The following is a 13705-nucleotide window of genomic DNA, read 5'->3' on the forward strand; positions in this document are numbered from 1 at the left end:
ATGACAAACTAGGGACAAATATTTGTTATTTATCTGACAGAAAAAAAGGCTAATTTCTTTAATATTCAAAGAGCTATTAAAATACAATAAGAAAACCAAAAGGAAATAAATAGAAATGAGCAGCTCACAGAATAAGAAATGCAAATCAGCAATAAATATACAAAACATACACAACCTCACTCGTAATTAAAGAAATACAAAAAAAAAAAACAAGATACCATTTTTCCACCCATCAGATTGACAAAAAATATGACACTATCACTTTTTAAAGATATATATGACTTTGTGTATGTGCATAAACAGCATACATGCATAGAATTTTTCTGGAAAGATCCAGGAGAAACTGAGCAGTAACAACTGACAGCTACAGGATGAGTAGAGGTGGAGAAGGAGAAGGATTTTTACTTTTTACATTTTACCTGCCTTTACAGTTTGACTTTTTAACATGAACAAGAGTTACTTTTAAAATGAAAAAAAAAAAAACCAGATAACAAGAATACTAACAGTAATAATAAACACTAGAAGGAATGGGGCTCCACTGCATAAGTGTAGGGAAGTGTCATGGATTGAATTGTGTCCCCCCAAAAATGTGTGTATCAAGTTGGTTAGGCCATGATTCCTAGTATTGTGTGGTTATCCTCCATTTTGTGATTGTAATTTTATGTTGAGAGGATTAGGGTGGGATTGTAACACCAGCCTTACTCAGGTCACCTCCCTGATCCAGTGTAAAGGGAATTTCCCTGGGGTGTGGCCTGCACCACTTCTCATCTCTCAAAAGATAAAAGGAAAGGGAAGCAAACAGAGAGTTGGGGATCTCATGCCACCAAGAAAGCAACACCAGGAGCAGAGCGCGTCCTTTGAAGCCGGGGTCCCTGTGCCTGAGGAGCTCTTCGACCAGGGGAAGATTGAAGACAAGGACCTTCATCCAGAGCCGACAAAGACAGAAAGCCTTCCCCTGGAGCTGACACTCTGATTTTGGACTTGTAACCTACTAGACTGTGAGAGAATAAAACTCTCTTTGTTAAAGCCATCCACTTGTGGTATTTCTGTTTTAGCAGCACTAGGTGACTAAGACAGGAAGCAAAGAAGAGAGGTGGAGGTAAGGCTGAGATCCAAGCAAGCACGAGCGGCCATGCTTTCTGGCTGTGTCTAGAGACACTGCCCATATAAAGATGAGGGACAAAGTGGCCGTGAGGTCACAGCCTCTTCAATGTGGAGAAGTAATGCCTAATTAGACCATGCTGATTTTTATGCTAAGACTGTTGCTGAATTACATTCTGCACTGTAATACTCTGTGTTAATTTGACAATTTTCATTTCCATGCACATTAATTGTAATTGCACTCTAACTTTCTACCTTTTTTTGAGGAATACAGGTGACAGCCATTATCATTAGCTATTTACCACGTGCACAGACATATAAAAAAGATTTATTAATATAAAAAGGAAAGACTAGAAAATAGGCATATGTTAGCAAAAAAAATCCATGTTTTCATAAATCCAAACATGATTGAATTCCCTTCTCTTTCAGCCCAACCTGTAAACCTTTAATCTCAGATCAAAAAGTTCAGACTTCTCTGAAATATTACCTTTTCATTTCTAGTGCACAGGTTGAGAACAGAAGGGAAGGCTCTATCATCTAAATGGGTCCAAATCCTGGTTCTACCACTTCCTGTGCTTGAGTGAGCTACTTAAGCTACTTAAGCTCTCTGGTTTCCTCATTTTTGAAAGTTCCTACTGAGGTTTTTAGGAGAATTAAACAAGGTGATTAGCATGTAAAATATTTAGCACAGTGTCTGGCACATTGTAAATAATCCATAAACATTAACTATTACAACTGTGAATAATCAATCAATTGCATATTGAGGACTCAGAACTATGTTAAGACTATGTGAGGGATCCTCTAACCACTTAAAATATCGTTGGATGGAAGAGCATATAAATACCATGTAAATTCCAAGCTGTGGCTATCACAAGTGTATATTGCTCGTTGGACAGTACCCAATCAGCCTCAGCTCCAGAACAAAAAGGCTCAGCCATCAAGCTCCAAAGCACAAAGCTTCTCTTGTCAACAGTGAGCCCACTAAGCAGCCTTTTTCTTTAAGGGGGAGAAGAAAAAATCACGGTAATGGAAAAAAAAAGCAAAAGCAATTAAATGGGAAAACCAGGTCTTTGATGGGACTGATTAGGCCAAAACCACAAGGCATATAATCTGAAAACAATTCACTATTTTGTACCTTTATAGCTTTATAAAGCCGGATTTAGAAATGTTTGATTTTGTTGATTTTGTATGGACTAGCCAGCCAGCTAGCCAGGCAGTCCCTGCCGAGGAGGAAAGGCCACCGCTTCTACAGGTGTTCGTCAGAAAGAACAGTATATCAATTGAGTGGCTTACAAATAGCAGACAACCTGCACTGCATGGTGCTGGAGGTGGGGGTGGAGATGATGATGATGAATACGCTGATTACTAACGAATCCCAGAGATCCAAGCTAGACGTGCTCTTATGCATTGTAAATACCAAAATTGGAACTAATCAAAGTTCATAGAAGCACAGAATATTAGAGCTGGAAAGGACCTTACGTCCCTCAAAGTGTGATCTGTGGCCTGTGCACATCAGAATTGCTTGGAAGGGAGGGTCTGGTTAAAAATGCAAATTCCTGGGCCCATCCTAGATATCTTGAATCAATCTGTGGAAGTGGCACTCACCTTCATTTTTATCAAGTTTCCCATGTGGTTCTTAAACACCCTAAAGTATGAGAGCCATGTCTTTAGAGAGCATAACTTCATTTTACGAAAGTAGACCTTTAGCTAGGTGGAAAATTGCCAGCCAGGGAACAAGCAAGGAACATTACATTTCTCAAAAGCAGCATAATGAAACATCATGAACCTCTGTTTCTTCTGCAATAAAATTGTAGTTCTACTTCTTGGTGTTTTAAGGACTAAAGAAAATCACATGTGTAAAGCATGCAGCACATATTAGGCATTCAATAGACGTTAGTTTATTTACCTTCTTCAATGTCACAGTGGTTACTCATTTGGCTGCTAACCAAAAGGTTGGCAGTTCGAATCCACCAGCTGCTCCTTGGAAACCCAATGGGGCAGCTCTATTCTGTCCTATAGGGTCGCTATGAGTTGGAATTGACAGTAATGGGTTTGGGGTTTTTTGGTTTTTTTTTTGGTTTAATGCCACACTAGCTGAGGCAATTTACAAAGAAAGCAAATTAATATTTGTTGAGCGTGCCCTAGTTTTTGGTACTTTTACATATGTATAAGCTCCACAAGGACAGGGATTTTTGTCCACTTTTTTCACTGATATATTTTGTTCATCGATGCCTAGAACAGATCCTTGAACAAAGTAAATGATATATAATGTCTGAAATAGATATTATTAATCCCTTCTCTGAGTCTTACCCTGTTCTGAATGGCCAAAAGAAGGGGGTGGAGGTAAGGTCAGGGTAAAATTCAGAAATGGGGTAAAAATTAGGGATGGCTGTTACACATATCACCTGTAAGAAATACCATTTGTTTTCTTTATATCTGGAGTCAGCTGTTTTGACACTACCGTCTTGTACTAACAAGATAGGGCCACAAATGGTATTGTCGCGGGTAGAGAACAGAAAATTGAAGTAGAAAGTGATGAGGCAAAATCTTGTGCGGGTAATGAGATTAGGGCCTGGACTTAAAACAGGGGCAGAATCCAATATAAATGCAATAGAATTCACAGATGGCAGGAATCCTCTCTACCACATTCCTTGAGTTTGCTGTCCCACCTCTATTTAACCACTTTCAGGGAAACAAAGGTCATTACCTCACTAGGCAGCCCATCCTTTCTGAGCAGCTCTGACTGTAATAAAGCTCCAATGCTGAAACAAAATCTGCCTCATTCTGACTTCTGCCCATCAGTCCTGGATCTCCCCTCTGGAACTCCATAGAATGTTTCGTCATTTTCCCACTTGACAGCCCTTCACATTTCAGAAGACAGCTCTCCAGTCTTCCTGAGTCAGGTTGAAGTGAAGAAGACATTTCTTCCTTGGGCTCATTTACAACATACCCAGGCCCAGTGGTCTCAGCAATATCCCCAGTCCCAGTGCAGCCCACCCAAAGGGGAAAGCATTTCTGCAAAAGTAAAATAGAAATGGAGATGCATTTGGTGAAATAATCACTGCTAAAAACAGCAACTTGCTGGGTGGCCTCCAATTCACAAAAGCAAGCAGCCAGCACAAATGTGTTCAAGTGAGGAACTGGGAAAATGGATCCATTTTCTTGTCGGCAATTGTTCTTCCTGAAATTGAACAATTTCTCACACTGTTCTACATTACACACTAATTATTCCCCAATGCTGAGGCCAGTGGAGGCTCCTTAGCTGAAAAGTCCTAAAGACAGCATAACCCCCTCCTTCCCCCAACTCGTTCTCCCTAAAATGTAGGGGAAAATTGGAGAGCCCATGGAACAGATAAGCCTGAAATGTGTTTTCATGAGATGACAAGGGGAATAATTGCACTTGCAGAATTTCACAGCAAATCTGAGAGAATGTTGAGGATGTGAAGAATTTTACAAGAAATATTAACATTGTCAAAAGTAGCATATTTCTGTGAAATTCTCTAAAATTCAGCTACACTCATCTCACAAGGAAATTGGTCATAACCTAATGGAACAGATTTTAATTTCATACTCTGTCTATGCAGCTTTCATTTATAGTTTAACAGTTTTAGTGAAGAGTTCATATTGCACTCTTTTACCAAGCAGATTCATGTTTCCCGGATGGATTTTAGGGCGTTCTCTCTACAAATTGGCTGTGGCCTATCTTTCCAATTGTAGCTGCCATTCTACCCCTTCGCAGATCAGTCTATTGGCCATGTTCCCATAATACTCAGTGCTTCCCCACCTCTACACTTTTCCCTTAGTGACTTCCTCCACCAGAAATGTCTCATTCCCTTATCCCCACCACTCCATATACTGAAATCCTGCTTCTTTCAAGGACCAGCTCAAATTACTCATCCTTCATGAACTTTCAGTAATTCTCCTATCCCAGTCCCTCCTCTGAATTCTCACAGTAACCAATCTATACTTGCCTGGACCAAAACATGTTTTGGTCCTGGTAATAGATGGGTGAGATGATGCTAAAATTCAGGAAGGGGAGTGGTAGGAGCTAAAGTCAAAAGCCAAACAAACTTCTGCATCAAATTGAAAAGGCTGGAATATGGGAATAATTAATAAAATATATTTATTCAACAAATATCTATTGAGTACCCACTATACACCTCGCACCCTGAGAGACACAGTAGTTACAATACTGACAAAAAGAAGAGAGATGATACCCAAGGCAGGCAGACATTAATCAAATAAAAAAAATAACCATACTAATATAAAAATATATATATATAGACCACGTGAAAATCTTTTGGTTGAGCAGCTTGTGTGGTTGGTGGTGCCATTTACTGAAATGAGGCAAACTAAGGGTGGAATGCTGGGATTCAAGCATTCTATTCTGGTCACCTAAAGTTGGGGAGATCTGTGCAACATCCAAATGGAGATGTCAAGTAGGCAATTGGATATGCAAGTCAGAGACTTAGAAAAGAGGTCAGGACTAGAAATGAGAGGGAGAGTGAAAATCAACAGCTAGGAGGTCAAGAGACAGTTGAAAACAAGTGAAATGGGGTCAACCTGGAATCAATTCTGTAAATGTTAAGGGTCTCAAAAAGTACTCCTTTTCTATATTGGTGACAGGCTTTGTAGGGTCGGGAGAGGAATCTTAAAGGAGCCAAGCCACACTTAGAATACTTATCACATTCATCTTTTCTTATAATTGTATATGGACTTGTCTCATACATCCTATTAGACTTGGGGGGGGAGTTGAGGAGGACAAATGAATAGCACTCCTCTGAATTCTGAGCCAATTACATGATAGACAAAGCAGTCAGACCAATAGAAATCAAAATATCACATTTTGTTTACTGCTAAAGTCCAGAGTGAAAGACAAAACTTAGGTGGGCTTTCTAATTCTGAACCTCAGCATTTGATAGACTTAACCACCCAGCCACAGGTGGCACTGGAAGCCAGCAGACCTTTCCATGAGGGGGCCAGCACCTATTTGACTTAAGGAGCAGCCGGGAATGTATGTTTCCTGCAAGGTGCCTGGACTTCCAAAACGGAGCAGAAGGGCAGGGCTAAGCTACAGGTACCCAGCACCTTCTCTCAAACTCACCAATCACAGCAGTCCCTCCTCCCCATGGGGGAGGGGATAAGGGGGAAGAGAAAGGCCAGGAGTGTTATGCTAATGGTGTGTCACTCCACATAGAAGAAAAGAAACATCAGGAGTGGGGAATAAGGAAACCTCCTTAACAGACTTGAAGCTCCTGGGGGAAGGCAGGATTGGAGCTTTGTAGCTCCGTGCATCCCACAAAACACCCCTGCATAGTGCCTTGTTACAGCAGATGCCAAATAAATACTTAGTGAATAAAGGAATGGTGCGAGAAGCACTGTGTGTATGTGTTACGGGCCTCCCTTCAGTCAAAACTCAGCTTAAAATTCTCCTCCTCAGGGAAGCCTTTCTTATTAGCCCTGCTTCACTGTGATCACCTCTTCATTTGAGGCTCCCACAGCCCCTCCCTATTCTAACTGCACCATGCTAATTTGCACTCATTTATATGCTGTTTTGCAAATGTTATTGTAAGCCATTTGCTACCAAAAAAAAAATTATTTCCCCCACTAGATAGCAAGCATCTTGCGATGGCGTATGCTATCCCTCCTGCTCAGCTGTACCTAGAAAAGTGTTATGCACACAGCGGTAGCTCAGTCAGTGCTTTGACTAGCGTACCTAATTGTTGAGGTTGTCAATCTTCTATGAGAACGCAAGTGCAGTAACCTTTGAGACAAAGGAATTTCCACCGCAGCTCTGACTTCCGTACTGGATGCATTTCTCACTGCCCTTCTGTCCGAGGCTCTCAGAACAAGATTCCTTGCTTTCTGCCTTTTTCTATCTATCACAAAGGAGCACATAAAGAATGACAAGCTCCAAACAGACTGAGTTTCTTCCCGCCCTTTTGCACTGAAGCAACTCTCCACACTGACAGGCTTTTGAAGGAGATGACAAAGAGAAGCTCCAAAATGAAAGCCGATGACTTGGAGATTTCTCAGCATGAGGTTTGTCTCACCCTAATTTCACTGGGAGCTGAGTTATGGAGCCATTATGGGTCATGCAAATTGATAATGCATTTGATAAAGCTTTAAAAATAGCAGATTGGAAAAATTCTAGAAGTAAGCTTTCACTGTAATGGAATTCAGAATAGAGGAATAACCTAGCAGACGTTAACTGAAATTCCAGAACTTAGGGCCTCTCAGTTCCTAGTCCCACCTTGACCTCAGCATATACAAGGGTAAACTAAAAATAAAATCCACAAGAGATGCAGAGCTACAACAGGAGTTTAACATGAAAATACTTAGTAGAATCAAATTCCACAACTTATCATGCCTATGCTCCATACTGCCAACATGTGGTCTGTGTACATGTATTAGGTAGAAGTGGGGACAATCAACAGAAGACTCTGTATATGATTGGTGGTAATCATCCTGATCTAGAAATATGTAATATATCAGAGCTGGAAAACCGTTTAGAAAACATCCAGTTCAAACCCTTATTCTACGGATGAGAAAAATAAAGTGAGAGAGCGAATTAAGCCTGAAACCCAGGCCTCTGACTCCTAGTATGTGTTTTTCTGCTCTCTCCAGGATGGGGACTTCTAGGGAGCAGGCTGTTTAATATGTCAGTCAGTTCTCTACTAATTTTCTCTTTTAATCACATAAACTAGAATGATGCATTTATGACCATTTTACCTCCAAGCAACTCTACTTTTGCTGTGTTCCTTTAAACACCCAGGATCATTTCTGCCGTCTTGCTTGTGGTACCACTGAAGAACAGTGGCTAAACGGTTTGTTCAAATTCACACCAACTCTTTATAAAAGGCAGTTTGTGGTCACCTGCTAACCTAACAAGGTTGGCGGTTCAAACCCATCCAGTGCCTCTCCAGAAGAAAAGGCCTGGTGAACTGCTTTCGTAAAGATTACAGTCAGGAAAACCCTATGGAGCAGTCCTACTCTGCAACATACGGGTTTGCCATTAATTGGGGGCTGACTTGACAGCATCTAACAACAATAATTCCATTTTTATTTTGTGGGCTACTTAGAAGACTGAATTTTAGGGTAATAAATAAGTCATTTCTACTGTTCCCTGAATACACCTTGTGTTTTCCTCACCCTATACCTTGACTCATACTGTTCCTTTGCCTGGAACACCCTCTTACCAGACTAGCCATGCCCATCATGGTCTATCAAAATTCTGTCTTTCCTGGCACATGTCAATATTACCTCCTTTATTGAGCCTTCTATAATACCAAACTGTCAGACAAGATGATCTTTTTTCTTTTTTGAAGCTACAAAGTCCTCAGTGTATACTGCCCTGAGGTACATGCCACATTCTCCCTTTTATGACGGTCATTTGTTGCAGCAAACACTGTTGGTTACTTACTCAATAACCATTTCCCCTATTTTCTTGCTAAAAAATACACCTTGGCTAGAGGAGCAATGTGCCTACCTCCCGGAAATGAATTATAACTGATCAAAGCCAAATATGATTATTCCATTTTCTTTTGCCATACACGATCTCAGCCTCCGTTGCAGCTAGGGGTGGTTATGAAAAAAATCTAGCCACTGAGACTGTTAAGAACTGTGAAGGGTCTGAGATTTCATCCCACTTAGAAGCTAATAGGTTAGCCTGCTACAGTTTCATGGATGTTGGCAGAAAAGACTCCTGGATCAGAGACAAAAGACTTTCTCACAACAATAGCAATGACCAAAGTGTCATCATTTTCATGAGCCAGTTCCCTGAGCCCCAATTCCCATAGGGTGATGCAAAGAGGGCCAAGTGACACCTACACATGGAGTGGATTGTGCTACAGGAGAGGAACCCTGAGCTTCGGAAACCGAAATCTTTTCTAATGGGCAGTAAGCACATTTGACCTTTGCCCTGGAGGAAGATGCTATCTCTACCTCCCAAGGCTTTAAGCAAACCTGCTGTTTACTCCAGAGGGAGACACTATCTCAATCTTCCGAGGCTATTTACCATACAAATATGCTTGAAAAAAATAGTCCAGAACAAAGGCAGTCAGTGCCTCTGATCACAAGACATGCAGAAATGCAAGTGACCATTGGAGAATTATCTTCCAATAAAGCCATAGTAGAAATCTGCTATAGAGGCTTTTGTGAAAGATTTTTCTCCATAATAAAAAGAAAAAAACTGCAAATATAGAACCCCATTCCCTTTCTTCCTGCTTAGAACATTTACATGTGAGGTCATGATGTTTAATATTTCTGCAGCAATCCTGACACTAGGGGAAGAGGCCAAAAGAATCCCAGCATGTCTACTTAGTATCCAAATATCACAGAGCTGCTGAAACACCTATGAGATAACTTACCTCCAGACCTGCTGTTAAGCAACAATATAGTAGCCTTATGGCTTAAGCCATGGTCAGTACAGTTTTCTGTTACTTTCAGGCAAAAGTGTCCAACAAGAAGCATTTTTCATAGGCCTTACTAATCACCCACTACTAAGTTCCCTGAAAGCAAGAAGTGTGTCATATAGTTAAGACAGACATGGGTTTGAATTCTTAGTCTGTTGTTGACTAGCTGTGTATTTTAGATAAGCTACCTAAACTTTCTAAGATTCAGTTTTCATGTCTCTAAAATGGGTATAACAACACAACCTACCTCAAAGAGTTTTTGAGAGGATTAAATGAAATGATATCAAGCAATCATCTTAACACCCAGGACATAGTAATAATTCAATAAAAGATAGATATTAGAAATTTTCTTTTCATCTCATATAGGGCCTAGGACAGAGATACATATACAGAGTTGGAAGAATCTGTAAAAAGAGTTGTGTGGGGTCACAGCCTGAGACTTAAATATAATTACTTCTCAGTGTTCTGGGATAAAGGGAAATATGAAGAACACACCTTCATAAAACCTCTGGAAAATCTCCCGAATCCATTTTTGTCAATATTTTCAATTCCCACTTCCACCCCCACTGAATATTTTTAAATAACCTTTTCCAAATTTTAACAGCAGTGCATGTTCAGTGTAGAAAATTTACAAAATGAAAAAAAAAAATCAGTCATAGCACCACCACCCAAACTCAATCATTGTTACCATTCTGTTGCATTTTTTCCAAGCTTTTTACTATGTGCTTCTATATACATTTTTAAATATGGCTGTGTTTACTCCCTGTAAAAGGCTTGTCCTCTTGTTTCACCATTTACTATTACAACATGAGCATTTTCCCATGTTATTAAAAGGTACCTGTAAACACATTTTTAATGACTGCCTAATAGGGCATCATGTGGCTATGCCATAATGTACTTAAACATATTCCCACACTCATGCATTTCAGTTGTGTCCAATATTTTGCTAAAATAAATGTCACAACGAGCATACCTATACCTAAAACTATTTCAGATCACTCCCTTAGGATAGATAGATTCCAACGTTAAATTATTGCATCAGAAGGTATAAACACTGCCAAATTGTTTTCCAAAAGGATGTACCAACTTATAGCTCTGCCAGCAACATCTGAGTGAACCTATTTCCTTATACCTTTTTTAGCACTAAGTATTTTTTTTCCTTTACTATTTTGATGGGGGCAAAAATCTTAATGTTATTCAAATTTGCATTTCTTTGATTATCAATGAGCTAAACATTTTTTCCACAGGTTCTCACTGAACCTTTTGCCCAGAGATGCTGACACACTACCAGTCTTACTGATTCACATTTCCCTTATGCCTACTCTGGATGCAATCCCCAAAAGAGAGAAGGAGGCAAGAACAATGTCCTGGAAAAGCTTCAAAAGTCCAAGATGGCTCCTGAACAATTTGATTTAAATGTACAAAGAGTTGGCTAGAAAGTTTCCTTCCCACGGTATTTCCTGCCTTCAGGTCTGTCCCCCACTTTGATTTGATTCTAGGTACTGACAGCTACATCTGCGGTGGCCAGGAAGTGAGGTACTTCCCACTGCCTCTGGGTTTCATAAACATAACCCGTAAGCAGCTTATTAAAACAGAACAAGCAAGAAGTGCCTGCTTTGGAAACCTCAGCTTGGAAGATGTTGCTTAATAGGCACTTAAATCAATCATCCTGCCTGCTTTTAACTTTCCTTACCACTAAGAGGCCGCTTGATTTACAAGGAGTGTGGGGCATATCGTCTTTATGTATCAAGACCCAACATATTTCTCACACCCGTCTCTCACCCCACCTCCCTCACACCCACACAGATGTCAGTGGCACATCCCAAAGCATGATTTAGGCTGAAACTACTGGCTCACCACTCTGTCAGGACAGTTTTAAGGAAGGGAAAGACATGTAGCTTCTCCACGGATTATTCTCTCCAGTGAAGGCCTGTGCTTTGAAAGCCCTGAAAGGGACCTGAACAATCCCTGAGTTCCACCGCCCCAGAATAAGAAACATCTTGAAGTTCCCTAAGAAGTTTTAGATGCCTACTAGCCAGGTTTGTCACAGTGACTATCCATCCAGGCCCAGCTACATGACTTTCCTGCATGAAGGAGACGACTTTGCCTTCAAATGTCTCTGCACTTGACGGAGCTTGACTTCTGAGAATCAGACTGAGGAAAAACTTGAAGCTGCTTGGTGTATGATGTGGAAATTCACTTCTACTTGATTCAGAGTCCTCTTGCTCATCTTCCAAAGTTTAATTGGATCCAAGAACCAGCTAGCATCATTTTCTGAGGCAAGGCCACTGTTGTGTTAGCCAGGCAACACAACTGATCAACGTGACAAGAAGAGCAACCAAAGATGTATTAAGATTTGAGTCCATTTGCACTTACCCAATGTGACATAAACTCAGCACAAGTCTGCATCTCTTTGAAAACATAATGGGCTCGTAATGGAGGCGTCAACCTACAACCATTTTCAGAAATAAATTCCGATAATAGATGCTTGCTCTGAGGCTGAATGTACCATTATCATACTATCTTGGTCTGACTCTCATGTCCCAGCCCACTCCTTCTGTCAGCAGCTCTCTGATCCACTGATGACATGTAAGAGGAGGCAAAGCCAGGAAATTATGGACTTGCCCTCCAGGGAGCATGCTGCTGTTTGACTCAAAGAGATGTGAGTTCCATCTAGAAATCCCTTTTCATCCTCAGTTCATTTTTATTTTTTTTTAAATCACCACTTTCTGTCCTGTTTAGAGTGAAGTGACTGACTTGGGTGTTGGTACCATGTGACAGATGTGATTCTGTATTGGCTTAACACACACACTCAGCACCAGAGCTCAGCACCTGGCATTTGCTTAACATGCAATAAATATTTGCTGAATTGAATTGAATTGAACTGAACTGAACCACATATAACTAAATTGAATTAAATACAATGAAATTGGTTTGGATGTATTAAATGGGGTTTTTCCTCCTACATATATGGCAGCCTTCCAAATGTCCTATTTCAAACTTCCTAAAACAACCTGAGGATAACCAAATGATCAATACAACACATCACATAGGAAGAACAAAGGTAGGGCTGAGTTTTTGTTTGTTTTTATAATAACCAAGTAACTAAAAAAAAAAAAAAAACAACCCACTGTCGTCGAGTCGATTCCAACTCATAGCGACCCTATAGGACAGAGTAGAACTGCCTCATAGAGTTTCCAAGGAGCGCCTGGCAGATTTGAACTGCCAACCCTTTGGTTAGCAGCTGTAGCAAATCTAAATAAAAGAGAAGGATAATTGCGTAGTTGTCACAGAAAGCAGAGAGTCCAAGGCAAAGTTGGCTTTAGAAAGCACTATGAACAGGACAAAGCTTGTTCTCACAACCACTGACCTCTCCATCCTGGGCCTGGTACCTTCATAGGCTCTCTCTTCTGCCTTTCCCCCCACAAAAATCCAGTCTCAATAAAGGATGAAATGTATAGAGTCATATTAAGACACAAATTATCAAACAGTCTTGAAAGCATCAGCCCTCCCAGAGATGTTTCTGCATGTTATAAGGACTTAAAACCTTAAGCTAAATTAATTAAGTGGTATATCAGCAGCCAGCAGTTTGGGAGAAACACAGGGGTCTGAGAATGCCTTGGTGTACTTCCTGAATCACGCCACACCACCAAAAAGCAATTTTTCCTCAGTTTTTCACCTGACTGTATAAGAAAGTTAGAGGTTTGGGTTTTTTGTTTGTTGGTTGGTTTCATTTTGTTTTGCTCTATTTTGTTTCTTAATCAGGCCAATGGATTAACCCCTATGGCCTCCAGCTTTTTCCATAATGGGGAGGGGGGAAGGGCAGATTTGATAATCAGACAACTCAGCTCTTCTTAGAGGCTCTTTTAGTTAACAGTCTGAAGGTCCCCCAAGCATCTCTGGGCTGAGATGTTTGAGAGTGCATTTCTAGAGATAACAGTAAAACAAACTAAATACATCCTCTAATTGCCTCATTCTCTTCCCCAAGGAAAATCTAAGCTGTGTACCTGGCAAGTTCCCCACAGTAAATCGATTCCTCTGTCCACTTCCAAAAGGTACTAGCTCCATCCAAACTAGAATGAACAAACTCTTAGCTATAGACTATTTGAGGGTAGGCAAAGAAGCTGATGAGTGCACTCTTGAATGGAATGAAAAAAATGATGTAAAAAAGAAAGGGAGGACTTTATTTT

The sequence above is a fragment of the Loxodonta africana genome, chromosome X (assembly GCF_030014295.1).
Source record: "Loxodonta africana isolate mLoxAfr1 chromosome X, mLoxAfr1.hap2, whole genome shotgun sequence".
NCBI lineage: Eukaryota > Metazoa > Chordata > Mammalia > Proboscidea > Elephantidae > Loxodonta > Loxodonta africana.